Source organism: Somniosus microcephalus, unplaced genomic scaffold (assembly GCF_052327205.1).
Source record: "Somniosus microcephalus isolate GS21.2 unplaced genomic scaffold, FLI_Smic_1.0 unresolved_chr9, whole genome shotgun sequence".
Taxonomy (NCBI): domain Eukaryota; kingdom Metazoa; phylum Chordata; class Chondrichthyes; order Squaliformes; family Somniosidae; genus Somniosus; species Somniosus microcephalus.
The window spans coordinates 16,854,899-16,876,314 of NW_028225187.1; the positions used below are offsets into that span (position 1 = coordinate 16,854,899).

Genomic DNA, 21,416 nt, shown 5'->3' on the forward strand with positions numbered 1-21,416 from the left:
ATGGTCTTCGATGGGAGAGTTCGGGGACTGGAGGGATGGGCTTCGATGTGAGAGTTAGGGGACTGGAGGGATGGGCTTCGATGGGAGAGTTAGGGGACTGAAGGGATGGGCTTCGATGGGAGAGTTAGGGGACTGGAGGGATGGGCTTCGATGAGTTAGTTAGGGTACTGGAGGGATGGACTTCGATGGGAGAGTTAGGGGACTGGAGGGATGGGCTTCGATGGGAGAGTTAGGGGACTGGAGGGATGGGCTTCGATGGGAGAGTTAGGGGACTGGAGGGATGGCCTTCGATGGGAGAGTTAGGGTACTGGAGGGATGGGCTTCGATGGGAGAGTTAGGGGACTGGAGGGATGGGCTTCGATGGGAGAGTTAGGGGACACGATGGGATGGGCTTCGATGGGAGAGTTAGGGGACTGGAGGGATGGGCTTCGATGGGAGAGTTAGGGTAATGGAGGGATGGGCTTCGATGGGAGAGTTAGGGGACTGGAGGGATGGGCTTCGATGGGAGGGTTAGGGGACTGGAGGGATGGTCTTCGATGGGAGAGTTAGGGGACTGGAGGGATGGTCTTCGATGGGAGAGTTAGGGGACTAGAGGGATGGGCTTCGATGGGAGAGTTCGGGGACTGGAGGGATGGTCTTCGATGGGAGAGTTAGGGTACTGGAGGGATGGGCTTCGATGGGAGGGTTAGGGGACTGGAGGGATGGGCTTCGATGGGAGAGTTAGGGGACTGGAGGGATGGGTTTCGATGGGAGTTAGGGGACTGGAGGGATGGGCTTCGATGGGAGAGTTAGGGGATTGGAGGGATGGGCTTCGATGGGAGAGTTAGGGGACTGGAGTGATGGGCTTTGATGGGAGAGTTAGGGGACTGGAGGGATGGGCTTCGATGGGAGAGTTAGGGGACTGGAGGGATGGGCTTCGATGGGAGAGTTAGGGTACTAGAGGGATGGGCTTCGATGGGAGAGTTAGGGGACTGGAGGGATGGGCTTCGATGGGAGAGTTAGGGGACACGATGGGATGGGCTTCGATGGGAGAGTTAGGGGACTGGAGGGATTGGCTTCGATGGGAGAGTTAGGGTAATGGAGGGATGTGCTTCGATGGGAGGGTTAGGGGACTGGAGGGATGGTCTTCGATGGGAGAGTTAGGGGACTGGAGGGATGGGCTTCGATGGGAGAGTTAGGGGACTGGAGGGATGGTCTTCGATGGGAGAGTTAGGGGACTGGAGGGATGGTCTTCGATGTGAGAGTTAGGGGACTAGAGGGATGGGCTTCGATGGGAGAGTTCAGGGACTGGAGGGATGGTCTTCGATGGGAGAGTTAGGGTACTGGAGGGATGGGCTTCGATGGGAGAGTTAGGGGACTGGAGGGATGGGCTTAGATGGGAGAGTTAGTGTACAGGAGGGATGGGCTTTGATGGGTGAGTTAGGGGACTCGAGGGATGGTCTTCGATGGGAGTTAGGGGACTGGAGGGATGGGCTTCGATGGGAGAGTTAGGGGACTCGAGGGATGGGCTTCGATGGGAGAGTTAGGGGACTGGAGGGATGGGCTTCGATGGGTGAGTTAGGGGACTGGAGGGATGGTCTTCGATGGGAGAGTTAGGGGACTGGAGGGATGGGCTTCGATGGGTGAGTTCGGGGACTAGAGGGATGGTCTTCGATGGGAGTTAGGGGACTGGAGGGATGGGCTTCGATGGGAGAGTTAGGGGACTGGAGGGATGGGCTTCGATGGGACGGTTAGGGGACTGGAGGGATGGGCTTCGATGGGAGGGTTCGGGGACTGGAGGGATGGGCTTCGATGGGAGAGTTAGGGGACTAGAGGGATGGGCTTCGATGGGAGAGTTAGGGTACTGGAGGGATGGGCTTCGATGGGAGAGTTAGGGGACTGGAGGGATGGTCTTCGATGGGAGAGTTAGGGTACTGGAGGGATGGGCTTCGATGGGAGAGTTAGGGGACTGGAGGGATGGGCTTCGATGGGAGAGTTAGGGGACTGGAGGGATGGGCTTCGATGGGAGAATTAGGGGACTGGAGGGATGGTCTTCGATGGGAGAGTCAGGGGACTGGAGGGATGGTCTTCGATGGGAGAGTTAGGGGACTGGAGGGATGGTCTTCGATGGGAGAGTTAGGGGACTGGAGGGATGGGCTTCGATGGGAGAATTAGGGGACTGGAGGGATGGTCTTCGATGGGAGAGTCAGGGGACTGGAGGGATGGTCTTCGATGGGAGAGTTAGGGGACTGGAGGGATGGGCTTCGATGGGAGAGTTAGGGGACTGAAGGGATGGGCTTCGATGGGAGAGTTAGGGGACTGGAGGGATGGGCTTCGATGGGAGAGTTAGCGGACTGGAGGGATGGCCTTCGATGGGAGAATTAGGGGACTGGAGGGATGGTCTTCGATGGGAGAGTCAGGGGACTGGAGGGATGGTCTTCGATGGGAGAGTTAGGGTACTGGAGGGATGGGCTTCGATGGGAGAGTTAGGGGACTGGAGGGATGGGCTTCGATGGGAGAGTTAGGGGACTGGAGGGATGGGCTTCGATGGGAGAGTTAGCGGACTGGAGGGATGGGCTTCGATGGGAGAGTTAGGGGACTGGAGGGATGGGCTTCGATGGGAGAGTTAGGGGACTGGAGGGATGGGCTTCGATGGGAGAGTTAGGGGACTGGAGGGATGGGCTTCGATGGGAGAGTTAGGGGACTAGAGGGATGGGCTTCGATGGGAGAGTGCGGGGACTGGAGGGATGGGCTTCGATGGGAGAGTTAGGGGACTGGAGGGATGGTCTTCGATGGGAGAGTTAGGGGACTAGAGGGATGGGCTTCGATGGGAGAGTGCGGGGACTGGAGGGATGGGCTTCGATGGGAGAGTTAGGGGACTGGAGGGATGGTCTTCGATGGGAGACTTAGGGGACTGAAGGGATGGGCTTCGATGGGAGAGTTAGGGGACTGGAGGGATGGTCTTCGATGGGAGAGTTAGGGGACACGATGGGATGGGCTTCGATGGGAGAGTTAGGGGACTGGAGGGATGGGCTTCGATGGGAGAGTGAGGGGACACGATGGGATGGGCTTCGATGGGAGAGTTAGGGGACTGGAGGGATGGGCTTCAATGGGAGAGTTAGGGTAATGGAGGGATGGGCTTCGATGGGAGAGTTAGGGGACTGGAGGGATGGGCTTCGATGGGAGAGTTAGGGGACTGGAGGGATGGGCTTCGATGGGAGAGTTAGGGTAATGGAGGGATGGTCTTCGATGGGAGAGTTAGGGGACTGGAGGGACGGGCTTCGATGGGAGATTTAGGGGACTGGAGGGATGGGCTTCGATGGGGGAGTTAGGGGACTGGAGGGATGGGCTTCGATGGAGAGTTAGGGGACTGGAGGGATGGACTTCGATGGGAGAGTTAGGAGACTGGAGGGATGGTCTTCGATGGGAGAGTTAGGGGACTGGAGGGATGGGCTTCGATGGGAGAGTTAGAGGACTGGAGGGATGGACTTCGATGGGAGAGTTAGGGGACTGGAGGGATGGGCTTCGATGGAGAGTTCGGGGACGGGAGGGATGGTCTTCGATGGGAGAGTTAGGGTACTGGAGGGATGGGCTTCGATGGGAGAGTTCGGGGACTGGAGGGATGGTCTTCGATGGGAGAGTTCGGGTACTGGAGGGATGGGCATCGATGGGAGGGTTCGGGGACTGGAGGGATGGGCTTCGATGGGAGAGTTAGGGGACTGGAGGGATGGGCTACGATGGGAGAGTTAGGGGACTGGAGGGATGGGCTTCGATGGGAGAGTTAGGGGACTGGAGTGATGGGCTTTGATGGGAGAGTTAGGGGACTGGAGGGATGGCCTTCAATGGGAGAGTTAGGGGACTGGAGGGATGGGCTTCGATGGGAGAGTTAGGGGACACGATGGGATGGGCTTCGATGGGAGAGTTAGGGGACTGGAGGGATGGGCTTCGATGGGAGAGTTAGGGTAATGGAGGGATGGGCTTCGATGGGAGGGTTAGGGGACTGAAGGGATGGTCTTCGATGGGAGAGTTAGGGGACTGGAGGGATGGGCTTCGATGGGAGAGTTAGGGGACTGGAGGGATGGTCTTCGATGGGAGAGTTAGGGGACTGGAGGGATGGTCTTCGATGGGAGAGTTAGGGGACTAGAGGGATGGGCTTCGATGGGAGAGTTCAGGGACTGGAGGGATGGTCTTCGATGGGAGAGTTAGGGTACTGGAGGGATGGGCTTCGATGGGAGAGTTAGGGGACTGGAGGGATGGGCTTCGATGGGAGAGTTAGGGGACTGGAGGGATGGGCTTCGATGGGAGAGTTAGGGGACTGGAGGGATGGGCTTCGATGGGAGAGTCAGGGGACTGGAGGGACGGGCTTCAATGGGAGAGTTAGGGGACTGAAGGGATGGGCTTCGATGGGAGATTTAGGGGACTGGAGGGATGGGCTTCGATGGGGGAGTTAGGGGACTGGAGGGATGGGCTTCGATGGAGAGTTAGGGGACTGGAGGGATGGACTTCGATGGGAGAGTTAGGAGACTGGAGGGATGGTCTTCGATGGGAGAGTTAGGGGACTGGAGGGATGGGCTTCGATGGGAGAGTTAGGTGACTGGAGGGATGGACTTCGATGGGAGAGTTAGGGGACTGGAGGGATGGGCTTCGATGGAGAGTTCGGGGACGGGAGGGATGGTCTTCGATGGGAGAGTTAGGGTACTGGAGGGATGGGCTTCGATGGGAGAGTTCGGGGACTGGAGGGATGGTCTTCGATGGGAGAGTTCGGGTACTGGAGGGATGGGCATCGATGGGAGTGTTCGGGGACTGGAGGGATGGGCTTCGATGGGAGAGTTAGGGGACTGGAGGGATGGGCTTCGATGGGAGAGTTAGGGGACTGGAGGGATGGGTTTCGATGGGAGTTAGGGGACTGGAGGGATGGGCTTCGATGGGAGAGTTAGGGGATTGGAGGGATGGGCTTCGATGGGAGAGTTAGGGGACTGGAGTGATGGGCTTTGATGGGAGAGTTCGGGGACTGGAGGGATGGGCTTCGATGGGAGAGTTAGGGTACTGGAGGGATGGGCTTCGATGGGAGAGTTAGGGGACTGGAGGGATGGGCTTCGATGGGACAGTTAGGGGACTGGAGGGATGGGCTTCGATGGGAGAGTTAGGGGACTGGAGGGATGGCCTTCGATGGGAGAGTTAGGGTACTGGAAGTATGGGCTTCGATGGGAGAGTTAGGGGACTGGAGGGATGGGCTTCGATGGGAGAGTTAGGGGACACGATGGGATGGGCTTCGATGGGAGAGTTAGGGGACTGGAGGGATGGGCTTCGATGGGAGAGTTAGGGTAATGGAGGGATGGGCTTCGATGGGAGGGTTAGGGGACTGGAGGGATGGTCTTCGATGGGAGAGTTAGGGGACTGGAGGGATGGGCTTCGATGGGAGAGTTAGGGGACTGGAGGGATGGTCTTCGATGGGAGAGTTAGGGGACTGGAGGGATGGTCTTCGATGGGAGAGTTAGGGGACTAGAGGGATGGGCTTCGATGGGAGAGTTCAGGGACTGGAGGGATGGTCTTCGATGGGAGAGTTAGGGTACTGGAGGGATGGGCTTCGATGGGAGAGTTAGGGGACTGGAGGGATGGGCTTCGATGGGAGAGTTAGGGGACTGGAGGGATGGGCTTCGATGGGAGAGTTAGGGGACTGGAGGGATGGTCTTCGATGGGAGAGTTAGGGGACACGATGGGATGGGCTTCGATGGGAGAGTTAGGGGACTGGAGGGATGGGCTTCGATGGGAGAGTGAGGGGACACGATGGGATGGGCTTCGATGGGAGAGTTAGGGGACTGGAGGGATGGGCTTCAATGGGAGAGTTAGGGTAATGGAGGGATGGGCTTCGATGGGAGAGTTAGGGGACTGGAGGGATGGGCTTCGATGGGAGAGTTAGGGGACTGGAGGGATGGGCTTCGATGGGAGAGTTAGGGGACTGGAGGGATGGGCTTCGATGGGAGAGTTAGGGTAATGGAGGGATGGTCTTCGATGGGAGAGTTAGGGGACTGGAGGGATGGGCTTCGATGGGAGAGTCAGGGGACTGGAGGGACGGGCTTCAATGGGAGAGTTAGGGGACTGAAGGGATGGGCTTCGATGGGAGATTTAGGGGACTGGAGGGATGGGCTTCGATGGGGGAGTTAGGGGACTGGAGGGATGGGCTTCGATGGAGAGTTAGGGGACTGGAGGGATGGACTTCGATGGGAGAGTTAGGGGACTGGAGGGATGGGCTCCGATGGGAGAGTTAGGAGACTGGAGGGATGGTCTTCGATGGGAGAGTTAGGGGACTGGAGGGATGGGCTTCGATGGGAGAGTTAGAGGACTGGAGGGATGGACTTCGATGGGAGAGTTAGGGGACTGGAGGGATGGGCTTCGATGGAGAGTTCGGGGACGGGAGGGATGGTCTTCGATGGGAGAGTTAGGGTACTGGAGGGATGGGCTTCGATGGGAGAGTTCGGGGACTGGAGGGATGGTCTTCGATGGGAGAGTTCGGGTACTGGAGGGATGGGCATCGATGGGAGGGTTCGGGGACTGGAGGGATGGGCTTCGATGGGAGAGTTAGGGGACTGGAGGGATGGGCTACGATGGGAGAGTTAGGGGACTGGAGGGATGGGCTTCGATGGGAGAGTTAGGGGACTGGAGTGATGGGCTTTGATGGGAGAGTTAGGGGACTGGAGGGATGGCCTTCAATGGGAGAGTTAGGGTACTGGAAGTATGGGCTTCGATGGGAGAGTTAGGGGACTGGAGGGATGGGCTTCGATGGGAGAGTTAGGGGACACGATGGGATGGGCTTCGATGGGAGAGTTAGGGGACTGGAGGGATGGGCTTCGATGGGAGAGTTAGGGTAATGGAGGGATGGGCTTCGATGGGAGGGTTAGGGGACTGAAGGGATGGTCTTCGATGGGAGAGTTAGGGGACTGGAGGGATGGGCTTCGATGGGAGAGTTAGGGGACTGGAGGGATGGTCTTCGATGGGAGAGTTAGGGGACTGGAGGGATGGTCTTCGATGGGAGAGTTAGGGGACTAGAGGGATGGGCTTCGATGGGAGAGTTCAGGGACTGGAGGGATGGTCTTCGATGGGAGAGTTAGGGTACTGGAGGGATGGGCTTCGATGGGAGAGTTAGGGGACTGGAGGGATGGGCTTCGATGGGAGAGTTAGGGGACTGGAGGGATGGGCTTCGATGGGAGAGTTAGGGGACTGGAGGGATGGGCTTCGATGGGAGAGTCAGGGGACTGGAGGGACGGGCTTCAATGGGAGAGTTAGGGGACTGAAGGGATGGGCTTCGATGGGAGATTTAGGGGACTGGAGGGATGGGCTTCGATGGGGGAGTTAGGGGACTGGAGGGATGGGCTTCGATGGAGAGTTAGGGGACTGGAGGGATGGACTTCGATGGGAGAGTTAGGAGACTGGAGGGATGGTCTTCGATGGGAGAGTTAGGGGACTGGAGGGATGGGCTTCGATGGGAGAGTTAGGTGACTGGAGGGATGGACTTCGATGGGAGAGTTAGGGGACTGGAGGGATGGGCTTCGATGGAGAGTTCGGGGACGGGAGGGATGGTCTTCGATGGGAGAGTTAGGGTACTGGAGGGATGGGCTTCGATGGGAGAGTTCGGGGACTGGAGGGATGGTCTTCGATGGGAGAGTTCGGGTACTGGAGGGATGGGCATCGATGGGAGTGTTCGGGGACTGGAGGGATGGGCTTCGATGGGAGAGTTAGGGGACTGGAGGGATGGGCTTCGATGGGAGAGTTAGGGGACTGGAGGGATGGGTTTCGATGGGAGTTAGGGGACTGGAGGGATGGGCTTCGATGGGAGAGTTAGGGGATTGGAGGGATGGGCTTCGATGGGAGAGTTAGGGGACTGGAGTGATGGGCTTTGATGGGAGAGTTCGGGGACTGGAGGGATGGGCTTCGATGGGAGAGTTAGGGTACTGGAGGGATGGGCTTCGATGGGAGAGTTAGGGGACTGGAGGGATGGGCTTCGATGGGAGAGTTAGGGGACTGGAGGGATGGCCTTCGATGGGAGAGTTAGGGTACTGGAAGTATGGGCTTCGATGGGAGAGTTAGGGGACTGGAGGGATGGGCTTCGATGGGAGAGTTAGGGGACACGATGGGATGGGCTTCGATGGGAGAGTTAGGGGACTGGAGGGATGGGCTTCGATGGGAGAGTTAGGGTAATGGAGGGATGGGCTTCGATGGGAGGGTTAGGGGACTGGAGGGATGGGCTTCGATGGGAGAGTTAGGGGACTGGAGGGATGGGCTTCGATGGGAGAGTTAGGGGACTGGAGGGATGGTCTTCGATGGGAGAGTTAGGGGACTGGAGGGATGGTCTTCGATGGGAGAGTTAGGGGACTAGAGGGATGGGCTTCGATGGGAGAGTTCAGGGACTGGAGGGATGGTCTTCGATGGGAGAGTTAGGGTACTGGAGGGATGGGCTTCGATGGGAGAGTTAGGGGACTGGAGGGATGGGCTTCGATGGGAGAGTTAGGGGACTGGAGGGATGGGCTTCGATGGGAGAGTTAGGGGACTGGAGGGATGGTCTTCGATGGGAGAGTTAGGGGACTGGAGGAATGGGCTTCGATGGGAGAGTTAGGGGACTGGAGGGATGGGCTTCGATGGGAGAGTTAGGGGACTGGAGGGATGGGCTTCGATGGGAGAGTTAGGGGACTGGAGGGATGGGCTTCGATGGGAGAGTTAGGGGACTGGAGGGATGGTCTTCGATGGGAGCGTTAGGGGACTGGAGGGATGGGCTTCGATGGGGGAGTTAGGGGACTGGAGAGATGGGCTTCGATGGGGGAGTTAGGGGACTGGAGGGATGGGCTTCGATGGGAGAGTTAGGGGACAGGAGGGATGGGCTTCGATGGGAGAGTTAGGGGACTGGAGGGATGGGCTTCGATGGGAGAGTTAGGGGACAGGAGGGATGGGCTTCGATGGGAGAGTTAGGGGACTGGAGGGATGGTCTTCGATGGGAGAGTTAGGGGACTGGAGGGATGGGCTTCGATGGGAGAGTTAGGGTACTGGAGGGATGGGCTTCGATGGGACAGTTAGTGGACTGGAGGGATGGGCTTCGATGGGAGAGTTAGGGGACTCGAGGGATGGGCTTTGATGGAGAGTTAGGGGACTGGCGGGATGGGCTTCGATGGGAGAGTTAGGGGACTCGAGGGATGGGCTTCGATGGAGAGTTAGGGGACTGGCGGGATGGGCTTCGATGGGAGTTAGGGGACTGGAGGGATGGGCTTCGATGGGAGTGTTAGGGGACTGGAGGGATGGGCTTCGATGGGAGGGTTCGGGGACTGGAGGGATGGGCTTCGATGGGAGAGTTAGGGGACTGAAGGGATGGGCTTCGATGGGAGAGTTAGGGGACTGATGGGGATGGGCTTCGATGAGTTAGTTAGGGTACTGGAGCGATGGACTTCGATGGGAGAGTTAGGGGACTGAAGGGATGGGCTTCGATGGGAGAGTTAGGGGACTGGAGGGATGGGCTTCGATGGGAGAGTTAGGGTACTGGAGGGATGGGCTTCGATGGGAGAGTTAGGGGACTGGAGGGATGGGCTTCGATGGGAGAGTTAGGGGACTGGAGGGATGGGCTTCGATGGGTGAGTTAGGGTAATGGAGGGATGGGCTTCGATGGGAGAGTTAGGGGACTGGAGGGATGGGCTTCGATGGGAGGGTTAGGGTACTGGAGGGATGGGCTTCGATGGGAGAGTTAGGGGACTGGAGGGATGGGCTTCGATGGGAGAGTTAGTGTACTGGAGGGATGGGCTTCGATGGGAGAGTTAGGGTGCTGGAGGGATGGGCTTCGATGGGAGAGTTGGGGCATGGAGGGATGGTCTTCGATGGGAGAGTTAGGGGACTGGAGGGATGGGCTTTGATGGGAGAGTAAGGGGACTGGAGGAATGGGCTTCGATGGGAGAGTTAGGGTACTGGAGGGATGGGCTTCGATGGGAGAGTTAGGGGACTGGAGGGATGGGCTTCGATGGGAGAGTTAGCGTTCTGGAGGGATGGTCTTCGATGGGAGAGTTAGGGGACTGGAGGGATGGGCTTCGATGGGAGAGTTAGGGGACTGGAGGGATGGGCTTCGATGGGAGAGTTAGGGGACTGGAGGGATGGGCTTCGATGGGAGAGTTAGGGGACTGGAGGGATGGTCTTCGATGGGAGAGTTAGGGGACTGGAGGGATGGGCTTCGATGGGAGAGTTAGGGGACTGGAGGGATGGGCTTCGATGGGAGAGTTAGGGGACTGGAGGGATGGGCTTCAATGGGAGAGTTAGGGGACTGGAGGGATGGGCTTCGATGGGAGAGTTAGGGGACTGGAGGGACGGTCTTCGATGGGAGAGTTAGGGGACTAGAGGGATGGGCTTCGATGGGAGAGTTAGGGGACTGGAGGGATGGTCTTCGATGGGAGAGTTAGGGGACTGGAGGGAAAGGCTTCGATGGGAGAAGTAGGGGACTGGAAGGACGGGCTTCGAGGGGAGAGTTAGGGGACTGGAGGGATGGTCTTCGATGGGAGAGTTAGGGGACTGGAGGGAAAGGCTTCGATGGGAGAGGTAGGGGACTGGAGGGATGGGCTTCGATGGGAGAGTTAGGGGACTGGAGGGATGGGCTTCGATGGGAGAGTTAGGGGACTGGAGGGATGGTCTTCGATGGGAGAGTTAGGGGACTGGAGGGATGGGCTTCGATGGGAGAGTTAGGGGACTGGAGGGATGGGCTTCGATGGGAGAGTTAGGGAACTAGAGGGATGGGCTTCGATGGGAGAGTTAGGGGACTGGAGGGATGGGCTTTGATGGGAGAGTTAGGGAACTAGAGGGATGGTCTTCGATGGGAGAGTTCGGGGACTGGAGGGATGGGCTTCGATGGGAGAGTTAGGGGACTGGAGGGATGGGCTTCGATGGGAGAGTTAGGGAACTAGAGGGATGGGCTTCGATGGGAGAGTTAGGGGACTGGAGGGATGGGCTTCGATGGGAGAGTTAGGGAACTAGAGGGATGGTCTTCGATGGGAGAGTTCGGGGACTAGAGGGATGGGCTTCGATGGGAGAGTTAGGGGACTGGAGGGATGGGCTTCGATGGGAGAGTTAGCGGACTGGAGGGATGGGCTTCGATGGGAGAGTTAGGGAACTAGAGGGATGGGCTTCGATGGGAGAGTTAGTGTACTGGAGGGATGGGCTTCGATGGGAGAGTTAGGGGACTGGAGGGATGGTCTTCGATGGGAGAGTTAGGGTACTGGAGGGATGGGCTTCGATGGGAGAGTTAGGGGTCTGGAGGGATGGGTTTTGATGGGAGAGTTAGGGTACTGGAGGGATGGGCTTCGATGGGAGTTAGGGGACTGGAGGGATGGGCTTCGATGGGAGAGTTAGGGTACTGGAGGGGTGGGCTTCGATGGGAGAGTTCGGGGACTGGAGTGATGGACTTCGATGGGAGAGTTAGGGGACTGGAGGGATGGTCTTCGATGGGAGAGTTAGGGGACTGGAGGGGTGGGCTTCGATGGGAGAGTTAGGGGATTGGAGGGATGGGCTTCGATGGGAGAGTTAGGGGACTGGAGGGGTGGGCTTCGATGGGAGAGTTAGGGTACTGGAGGGATGGGCTTCGATGGGAGAGTTAGGGGACTGGAGGGATGGGCTTCGATGGGAGAGTTAGGGTACTGGAGGGATGGGCTTCGATGGGAGAGTTAGGGGCCTGGAGGGATGGGCTTCGATGGGAGAGTTAGGGGATTGGAGGGATGGTCTTCGATGGGAGAGTTAGGGGACTGGAGGGATGGGCTTCGATGGGAGAGTTAGGGGACTGGAGGGATGGGCTTCGATGGGAGAGTTAGGGGACTGGAGGAATGGGCTTCGATGGGAGAGTTAGGGGACTGGAGGGATGGGCTTCGATGGGAGAGTTAGGGGACTGGAGGGATGGGCTTCGATGGGAGAGTTAGGGGACTGGAGGGATGGGCTTCGATGGGAGAGTTAGGGGACTGGAGGGATGGGCTTTGATGGGAGAGTTAGGGTAATGGAGGGATGGGCTTCGATGGGAGAGTTAGGGGACTGGAGGGATGGAGTTCGATGGGGGAGTTAGGGGACTGGAGGGATGGGCTTCGATGGGAGAGTTAGGGTAATGGAGGGATGGGCTTCGATGGGAGAGTTCGGGGACTGGTGGGATGGGCTTCGATGGGAGAGTTAGGGGACTGGAGGGATGGTCTTCGATGGGAGAGTTAGGGGACTGGAGGGATGGGCTTCGATGGGAGAGTTAGGGTAATGGAGGGATGGGCTTCGATGGGAGAGTTAGGGTAATGGAGGGATGGGCTTCGATGGGAGAGTTAGGGGACTGGAGGGATGGAGTTCGATGGGAGAGTTAGGGGACTGGAGGGATGGGCTTCGATGGGAGAGTTAGGGTAATGGAGGGATGGGCTTCGATGGGAGAGTTAGGGGACTGGTGGGATGGGCTTCGATGGGAGAGTTAGGGGACTGGAGGGATGGTCTTCGATGGGAGAGTTAGGGGACTGGAGGGATGGGCTTCGATGGGAGTTAGGGGACTGGAGGGATGGGCTTCGATGGGAGAGTTAGGGGACAGGAGGGATGGGCTTCGATCTCACTAGTTTGGCATATTGGACAAGACCCCGAGGGCCCATGGGAGGTATCTCGGCAGCCGATGACTCTCTGACCTTACACCCCCGGCTCCACTGTGGGGTCATGGACCCTGCCCGACTGGGGGTCATGGGGGCCGACACTCTACCTCAAACTTCTTGCGTAGTTCCGCTTCCTCCTCGACAGAGTCCGCTGTCACCGGAACATTGTAATATTCCCCCTCCTCCTGGTTCAACAACTTGAACCTGCAACAAGAGACAGGCTGTCAGAGAGAGAGAGACAGAGAGAGAGACAGAGAGAGAGACAGAGAGAGAGAGACAGAGAGAGACAGAGAGAGAGAGAGAGAGAGAGAGACAGAGAGACAGAAAGAGAGAGAGACAGAAAGAGAGAGAGACAGAAAAAGAGAGAGAGAGAGACAGAGAGAGAGAGAGACAGAGAGATAGAAAGAGAGTCAGAGAGAGAGAGAGAGAGAGAGAGACAGACAGAGGGAGAGAGAGAGAGAGACAGACAGAGGGAGAGAGAGAGAGAGAGAGACAGAGAGAGAGAGACAGAGAGAGAGAAACAGAGAGAGAGAAACAGAGAGAGAGAAACAGAGAGAGAGAAACAGAGAGAGAGAGACAGAGAGAGAGAGACAGAGAGAGATAGAGAGAGAGAAACAGAGAGAGAGAAACAGAGAGAGAGAAACAGAGAGAGAGAGAGACAGAGAGAGAGAGAGAGAGAGAGAGAGAGAGAGACAGAGGGAGAGAGAGAGAGACAGAGAGAGAAAGTGAGAGAGAGAGAGAGAGAATGTGTGAGAGCGAGAGAGGAGATGGGGATTCACCAGCTGTCCACGGGAATCTTGTACAGTTCGGAGATCCCGAATGACATGGCCCCCATGAAGTCATTGCGAGACGTCCTGTCCCAGTCCCAGACCTCCAACAAGAGCCTTCGGTCCTTGTCCGCAGGTTTCAGTGAGCTGTAATTAAAACACGTTCAAGGATAAATAGAGTCTGCGGCATTCCTCCCCTCCCTCAGTCTCCAAACTATGGGACTCCCTCCCCTCCCTCAGTCTCCATACTGTGCGACTCCCTCCCCTCCCTCAGTCTCCAAACTGTGGGACTCCCTCCCCTCCCTCAGTCTCCAAACTGTGGGACTCCCTCCCCTCCCTCAGTCTCCAAACTGTGGGACTCCCTCCCCTCCCACCGTCTCCAAACCGTGGGACGCCCTCCCCTCCCTCAGTCTCCAAACTGTGGGACTCCCTCCCCTCCCACCGTCTCCAAACTGTGGGACTCCCTCCCCTCCCTCAATCTCCAAACTGTGGGACTCCCTCCCCTCCCTCAGTCTCCAAACTGTGGGACTCCCTCCCCTCCCTCAGTCTCCAAACTGTGGGACGAGGGAGGGGGTGAGGGGCCATGGAGGGATTTGAACAGGAGGATGAGAATTGTAGGGACTGGAGGAGGTTACAGAGATAGGGAGGGGCGAGGGCCATGGAGGGATTTGAACAGGAGGATGAGAATTGTAGGGACTAGAGGAGGTTACAGAGATAGGGAGGGGCGAGGGCCATGGAGGGATTTGAACAGTAGGATGAGAATTGTAGGGCTGAAGGAGGTTACAGAGATAGGGAGGGGGCGAGGGCCATGGAGGGATTTGAACAGGAGGATGAGAATTGTAGGGCTGGAGGAGGTTACAGAGATAGGGAGGGGGCGAGGGGCCATGGAGGGATTCGAACAGGAGGATGAGAATTGTAGGGGCTGGAGGAGGTTACAGAGATAGGGAGGGGGCGAGGGCCATGGAGGGATTTGAACAGAAGGATGAGAATTGTAGGGCTGGAGGGGGTTACAGAGATAGGGAAGGGGCGAGGGCCATGGAGAGATTTGAACAGAAGGATGAGAATTGTAGGGGCTGGAGGAGGTTAGAGAGATAGGGAGGGGGCGAGGGCCATGGAGGGATTTGAACAGGAGGATGAGAATTGTAGGGGCTGGAGGAGGTTACAGAGATAGGGAGGGGGGCGAGGGCCATGGAGGGATTTGAACAGGAGGATGAGAATTGTAGGGCTGGAGGAGGTTACAGAGGTAGGGAGGGGGCGAGGGGCCATGGAGGGATTTGAAGAGGAGGATGAGAATTGTAGGGGCTGGAGGAGGTTACAGAGATAGGGAGGGGGGCGAGGGGCCATGGAGGGATTTGAACAGGAGGATGAGAATTTAGGGCTGGAGGAGGTTACAGAGATAGGGAGGGGGCGAGGGGCCATGGAGGGATTTGAACAGGAGGATGAGAATTGTAGGGCTGGAGGAGGTTACAGAGATAGGGAGGGGGCGAGGGCCATAGAGGGATTTGAACAGGAGGATGAAAATTGTAGGGACTGGAGGAGGTTACAGAGATAGGGAGGGGGCAAGGGGCCATGGAGGGATTTGAACAGCAGGATGAGAATTGTAGGGCTAGAGGGGTTTACAGAGATAGGGAGGGGGCGAGGGGCCATGGACGGATTTGAATAGGAGGATGAGAATTGTAGGGCTGGAGGAGGTTGCAGAGATAGGGAGTGGGTGAGGGGCCATGGAGGGATTTGAACAGGAGCATGAGAATTGTAAGGCTGGAGGAGGTTACAGAGATAGGAAGGGGGCAAGGGGCCATGGAGGGATTTGAACAGGAGGATGAGAATTGTAGGGGCTGGAGGAGGTTACAGAGATAGGGAGGGGGCGAGGGGCCACGGACGGATTTGAACAGGAGGATGAGAATTGTAGGGCTGGAGGAGGTTACAGAGATAGGGAGGGGGCGAGCGGCCATGGACGGATTTGAACAGGAGGATGAGAATTGTAGGGCTGGAGGAGGTTACAGAGATAGGGAGGGGGTGAAGGCCATGGAGGGATTTGAACAGGAGGATGAGAATTGTAAGGCTGGAGGAGGTTACAGAGATAGGGAGGGGGCGAAGGCCATGGAGGGATTTGAACAGGAGGATGAGAATTGTAGGGCTGGAGGAGGTTACAGAGATAGGGAGGGGGCGAGGGGCCATGGAGGGATTTGAACAGGAGGATGAGAATTGTAGGGCTGGAGGAGGTTACAGAGATAGGGAGGGGGCGAGGGCCATGGAGGGATTTGAACAGGAGGATGAGAATTGTAGGGCTGGAGGAGGTTACAGAGATAGGGAGGGGGGCGAGGGCCATGGAGGATTTGAACAGCAGGATGAGAATTGTAGGGCTGGAAGAGGTTACAGAGATAGGGAGGGGGCAAGGGCCATGGAGGGATTTGAACAGGAGGATGAGAATTGTAGGGGCTGGAGGAGGTTACAGAGATAGGGAGGGGGCGAGGGCCATGGAGGGATTTGAACAGGAGGATGAGAATTGAAGGGGCTGGAGGAGGTTACAGAGATAGGGAGGGGGCGAGGGCCATCGAGGGATTTGAACAAGAGGATGAGAATTGTAGGTGCTGGAGGAGATTACAGAGATAGGGAGGGGGGCGAGGGGCCATGGAGGGATTTGAACAGGAGGATGAGAATTGTAGGGCTGGAGGAGGTTACAGAGATAGGGAGGGGGCGAGGGGCATGGAGGGATTCGAACAGGAGGATGAGAATTGTAGGGGCTGGAGGAGGTTACAGAGATAGGGAGGGGGCGAGGGCCATGGAGGGATTTGAACAGGAGGATGAGAATTGTAGGGGCTGGAGGAGGTTACAGAGATAGGGAGGGGGGCGAGGGCCATGGAGGGATTTGAACAGGAGGATGAGAATTGTAGGGCTGGAGCAGGTTACAGAGATCGGGAGGGGGCGAGGGCCATGGAGGGATTGAACAGGAGGATGAGAATTGTAGCAGCTGGAGGAGGTTACAGAGATAGGGAGGAGGCGAGGGGCCATGGAGGGATTTCAACAGGAGGATGAGAATTGTAGGGCTGGAGGAGGTTACAGAGATAGGGAGGGGGCGAGGGCCATTGAGGGCTTTGAACAGGAGGATGAGAATTGTAGGGGCTGGAGGAGGTTACAGAGATAGGGAGGAGGCAAGGGACATGGAGGGATTTGAACAGGAGGATGAGAATTGTAGGGGCTGGAGGAGGTTACAGAGATAGGGAGGAGGCGAGGGGCCATGGAGGGATTTGAACAGGAGGATGAGAATTGTAGGGCTGGAGGAGGTTACAGAGATCGGGAGGGGGTGAGGGCGATGGAGGGATTTGAACAGGAGGATGAGAATTGTAGGGGCTGGAGGAGGTTACAGAGATAGGGAGGAGGCGAGGGGCCATGGAGGGATTTGAACAGGAGGATGAGAATTGTAGGGCTGGAGGAGGTTACAGAGAGAGGGAGGGGGCGAGGGCCATGGAGGGATTTGAACAGGAGGATGAGAATTGTAGGGGCTGGAGGAGGTTACAGAGATAGGGAGGGGGCGAGGGGCCATGGAGGGATTTGAACAGGAGGATGAGAATTGTAGGGGCTGGAGGAGGTTACAGAGATAGGGAGGGGGCGAGGGGCCATGGAGGGATTTGAACAGGAGGATGAGAATTGTAGGGCTGGTGAAGTTTACAGAGATAGGGAGGGGGCGAGGGGCCATGGAGGGATTTGAACAGGAGGATGAGAATTGTAGGGGCTGGAGGAGATTACAGAGATAGGGAGGGGGCGGGGGCCATGGAGGTATTTGAACAGGAGGATGAGAATTGTAGGGGCTGTAGGAGGTTACAGAGATAGGGAAGAGGCGAGGTGCCATGGAGGGATTTGAACAGGAGGATGAGAATTGTCGGGGCTGGGGGAGGTTACAGAGATAAGGAGGGGGGCGTGGGGCCATGGAGGGATTTGAACAGGAGGATGAGAATTGTAGGGCTGGAGGAGGTTACAGAGATAGGGAGGAGGCGAGGGGCCATGGAGGGATTTGAACAGAAGGATGAGAATTGTAGGGTCTGGAGGAGATTACAGAGATAGGGAGGGGGCGAGGGGCCATGGAGGGATTTGAACAGGAGGATGAGAATTGTAGGGGCTGGAGGAGGTTACAGAGATAGGGAGGGAGCGAGGGCCATGGAGGGATTTGAACAGGAGGATGAGAATTGTAGGGCTGGAGGAGGTTACAGAGATAGGGAGGGAGCGAGGGCCATGGAGGGATTTGAACAGGAGGATGAGAATTGTAGGGCTGGAGGAGGTTACAGAGATAGGGAGGGGGCGAGGGGCCATGGAGGGATTTGAACAGGAGGATGAGAATTGTAGGGGCTGGAGGAGGTTACAGAGATAGGGAGGGGGCGAGGGGCCATGGAGGGATTTGAACAGGAGGATGAGAATTGTAGGGGCTGGAGGAGGTTACAGAGATAGGGAGGGGGGCGAGGGCCATGGAGGGATTTGAACAGGAGGATGAGAATTTTAGGGCTGGAGGAGGTTACAGAGATAGGGAGGCGGCGAGGGCCATGGAGGGATTTGAACAGGAGGATCAGAATTGTAGGGGCTGGAGGAGGTTACAGAGATAGGGAGGGGGCAAGGGCCATGGAGGGATTTGAACAGGAGGATGAGAATTGTAGGGCTGGAGGAGGTTACAGAGATAGGGAGGGGGCAAGGGCCATGGAGGGATTTGAACAGGAGGATGAGAATTGTAGGGCTGGAGGAGGTTACAGAGATAGGGAGGGGGCGAGGGGCCATGGAGGGATTTAAACAGGAGGATGAGAATTGTAGGGCTGGAGGAGGTTAGAGAGATAGGGAGGGTATGAGGGCCATGGAGGGATTTGAACAGGAGGATGAGAATTGTAGGGGCTGGAGGAGGTTACAGAGATAAGGAGGGGGGCGTGGGGCCATGGAGGGATTTAAACAGGAGCATGAGAATTGTAGGGGCTGGAGGAGGTTACAGAGATAGGGAGGGGGGCGAGGGGCCATGGAGGGATTTGAACAGGAGGATGAGAATTGTAGGGCTGGAGGAGGTTACAGAGATAGGGAGGGGGTGAGGGCCATGGAGGTATTTGAACAGGAGGATGAGAATTGTAGGGGCTGGAGGAGGTTACAGAGATAGGGAGGGGGCGAGGGGCCATGGAGGGATTTGAACAGGAAGATGAGAATTGTAGGGCTGGAGGAGGTTACAGAGATAGGGAGGGGGTGAGGGCCATGGAGGTATTTGAACAGGAGGATGAGAATTGTAGGGGCTGGAGGAGGTTACAGAGATAGGGAGGGGGTGAGGGCCATGGAGGGATTTGAACAGGAGGATGAGAATTGTAGGGGCTGGAGGAGGTTACAGAGATAGGGAGGGGGCGAGGGCCATGGAGGGATTTGAACAGGAGGATGAGAATTGTAGGGGCTGGAGGAGGTTACAGAGATAGGGAGGGGGCGAGCACAGGGGGTGATGGGTGAACGGGACTCGGTGCGAGTTAGGACACGGGGGCAGCGGGAGTTTCGGACGAGCTGAGGTTTAGGGAGGGTGGAAGCTGGGTGGCCGGCCAGGGTAGAGTCGGAATAGTCGCGTCTGGAGGGGAGGAAGGGATGAGGGTCTCAGCGCCGTATGAGCTGAGGCAGGGGCGGAGGCGGGCAGCGTTTGAGAAAGACACAAGAGGCCGCAGATCTCTGCTTACAAGCTGAAGAACTCGTTCCAGAAGGGGTTCAGCGTCGATCGGATGGTCCGCGTTTTCTGCTTGCTCTGGCTCTTGGGATCGGGGATCAACTTCAGCTTGACGTAGGGGTCGGAGAGCCCGTTGGGGTCCATCGGGATGAGGTTCCGAGCTTCGCCCACTGACAGGGAGCGGGAAGGAGAGAGAGAGAGAGAGAGAGAGAGAGAGAGAGAGAAAGTGAGAGTCACATTCGATCACAAAGCTTGGTGGGTGTGTGTGCTGTGAGGAGGATGCCGAGAAACTCCAGGACGATTTGGACAGGTTGGGCGATTGGGCAGATAGAAACAAAGAAACATAGAAGATAGGAGCAGGAGTAGGCCATTCGGCCCCTCGAGCCTGCTCCGCCATTCAATGCGATCATGGCTGATCATCCAAATTCAGTACCCTGTCCCTGCCTTCTCCCCATATCCCTTGATCCCTTTAGCCTTAAGAAATATATCCAACTCCTTCTTGAATATATTTAATGAATTGGCCTCAACTGCCTTCTGTGGTAGAGAATTCCACAGGTTCACCACTCTCTAGGACTGAGATGAGGAGTAATTTCTAAATGGCTTACCCCTTATCCTTAGACTGTGACCCCTGGTTGTGGACTCCCCGGCCATCGGGAACATCCTTCCAGCATCTGTCTGTCCAGTCCTGTCAGAATTTTATAAGTTTCAATGAGATCCCCTCTCATTCTTCTAAACTCCAGCGAGTACAAGCCCAATCGACCCAATCTCTCCTCATACGTCATTCCTGCCATCCCAGGTATCAGCCTGGTGAATCTTCGCTGCACTCCCTCCATGGCAAGAACGTCCTTCCTCAGATAAGGCGACCAAAACTGCACACAATACTCAAGGTGTGGTCTCACCAAGGCCCTGTACAACTGTAGCAAGACATCCTTGTTCCTGTACTCGAATCCTCTCGCTACGAAGGCCAACATACCATTTGCCTTCTTAACCGCCTGCTGCACCTGCATGCTTGCCTTCAGCGACTGGTACTCAAGAACACCCAGGTCTCTTTGCACTTCCCCTTCTCCCAATCTATTGCCGTTCAAATAATAATGTGCCGTCCTGTTTTTGCCACCAAAGTGGATAACCTCACATTTATCCACATTATAGTGCATCTGCCATGTTTCGGCCCAAATCATACTGGAGTTTCATGACATCCTCCTCGCAGCATACCCTCCCACCCAGCTTTGTGTCGTCTGCAAATTTGGAGATATTACATCCAATTCCCTCGTCCAGATCATTAATATATATTGTGAACAGCTGGGGTCCTCGGACCGATCCTTGCGGTACCCCACTAGTCACTGCCTGCCACTCGGAAAACGACCCGGTTATTCCAACTCTTTGCTTTCTGTCCGCCAACCAGTTCTCTATCCAAGTCAATACCTTGCCCCCCAATCCCCATGTGCCTTAATTTTGCACGCTAATCTCTTATGCGGGACCTTATCGAACACCTTCTGAAAGTCCAAATACACCACATCCACTGGTTCTCCCTTATCTATTTTACCAGTTACAGATGCACTATAATGTGGATAAATGCGAGCTTATCCACTTTGGTGGCAAAAACAGGAAGGCAGATTATTATCTGAACAGCAGTAGATTGGGAAAAAGGGGGAACTGCAACAAGGCCTGGGTGTCCTTGTGCACCAGTCGCTGAAGGTAAGCATGCAGGTGCAGCAGGCGGTGAAGAAGGCAAATGGTATGTTGGCCTTCGTAGCGAGAGGATTCGAGTACAGGAACAAGGATGTCTTGCTGCAGTTGTACAGGGCCTTGGTGAGACCACACCTTGAGCATTGTGTGCAGTTTTGGTCACCTTATCTGAGGAAGGATGTTCTTGCCATGGAAGGAGTTCAGCGAAGATTCACCAGGTTGATACCTGGGATGGCAGGAATGACGTATGAGGAGAGATTGGGTCAATTGGGCTTATACTCGCTGGAGTTTAGAAGAATGAGAGGGGATCTCATTAAAACTTATAAAATTCTAACAGGACTAGACAGACTAGATGCAGGAAGGATGTTCCCGATGGCGGGGGAGTCCAGAACCAGGGGTCACAGTCTAAGGATAAGGGGTAAGCCATTTAGGACAGAGATGAGGAGGAATTTCTTCACCCAGAGAGTGGTGAACCTGTGGAATTCTCTACCACAGAAGGCAGTTGAGGCCAATTCATTAAATATATTCAAGAAAGAGTTGGATATATTTCTTAAGGTAAAGGGATCAGGGGATATGGGGAGAAAGCAGGGACAGGGTACTGAATTTGGATGATCAGCCATGATCTCATTGAATGGCGGAGCGGGCTCGAGGGGCCGAATGGACTCCTCCTGCTCCTATCTTCTATCTTTCTATGTT

The 21,416-nt window shown here is 56.5% G+C and overlaps 1 pseudogene across 1 annotated transcript in view; it reads right to left on the minus strand.

Annotated features, from left to right (window-relative positions):
* Nucleotides 1-12,400: 12,400 nt before the first annotated feature.
* LOC147084832 (uncharacterized) overlaps nt 12,401-21,416 on the minus strand; it is a 97,697-nt pseudogene continuing 88,681 nt past the window's right edge. Inside the window, exons 10-12 of the transcript XR_015075829.1 lie at nt 19,048-19,204; nt 13,379-13,513; nt 12,401-12,803 (exon numbers count right to left, since the gene is read on the minus strand). The product of XR_015075829.1 is annotated as an uncharacterized LOC147084832 (transcript). The remainder of the gene's footprint in view (nt 12,804-13,378; nt 13,514-19,047; nt 19,205-21,416) is intronic.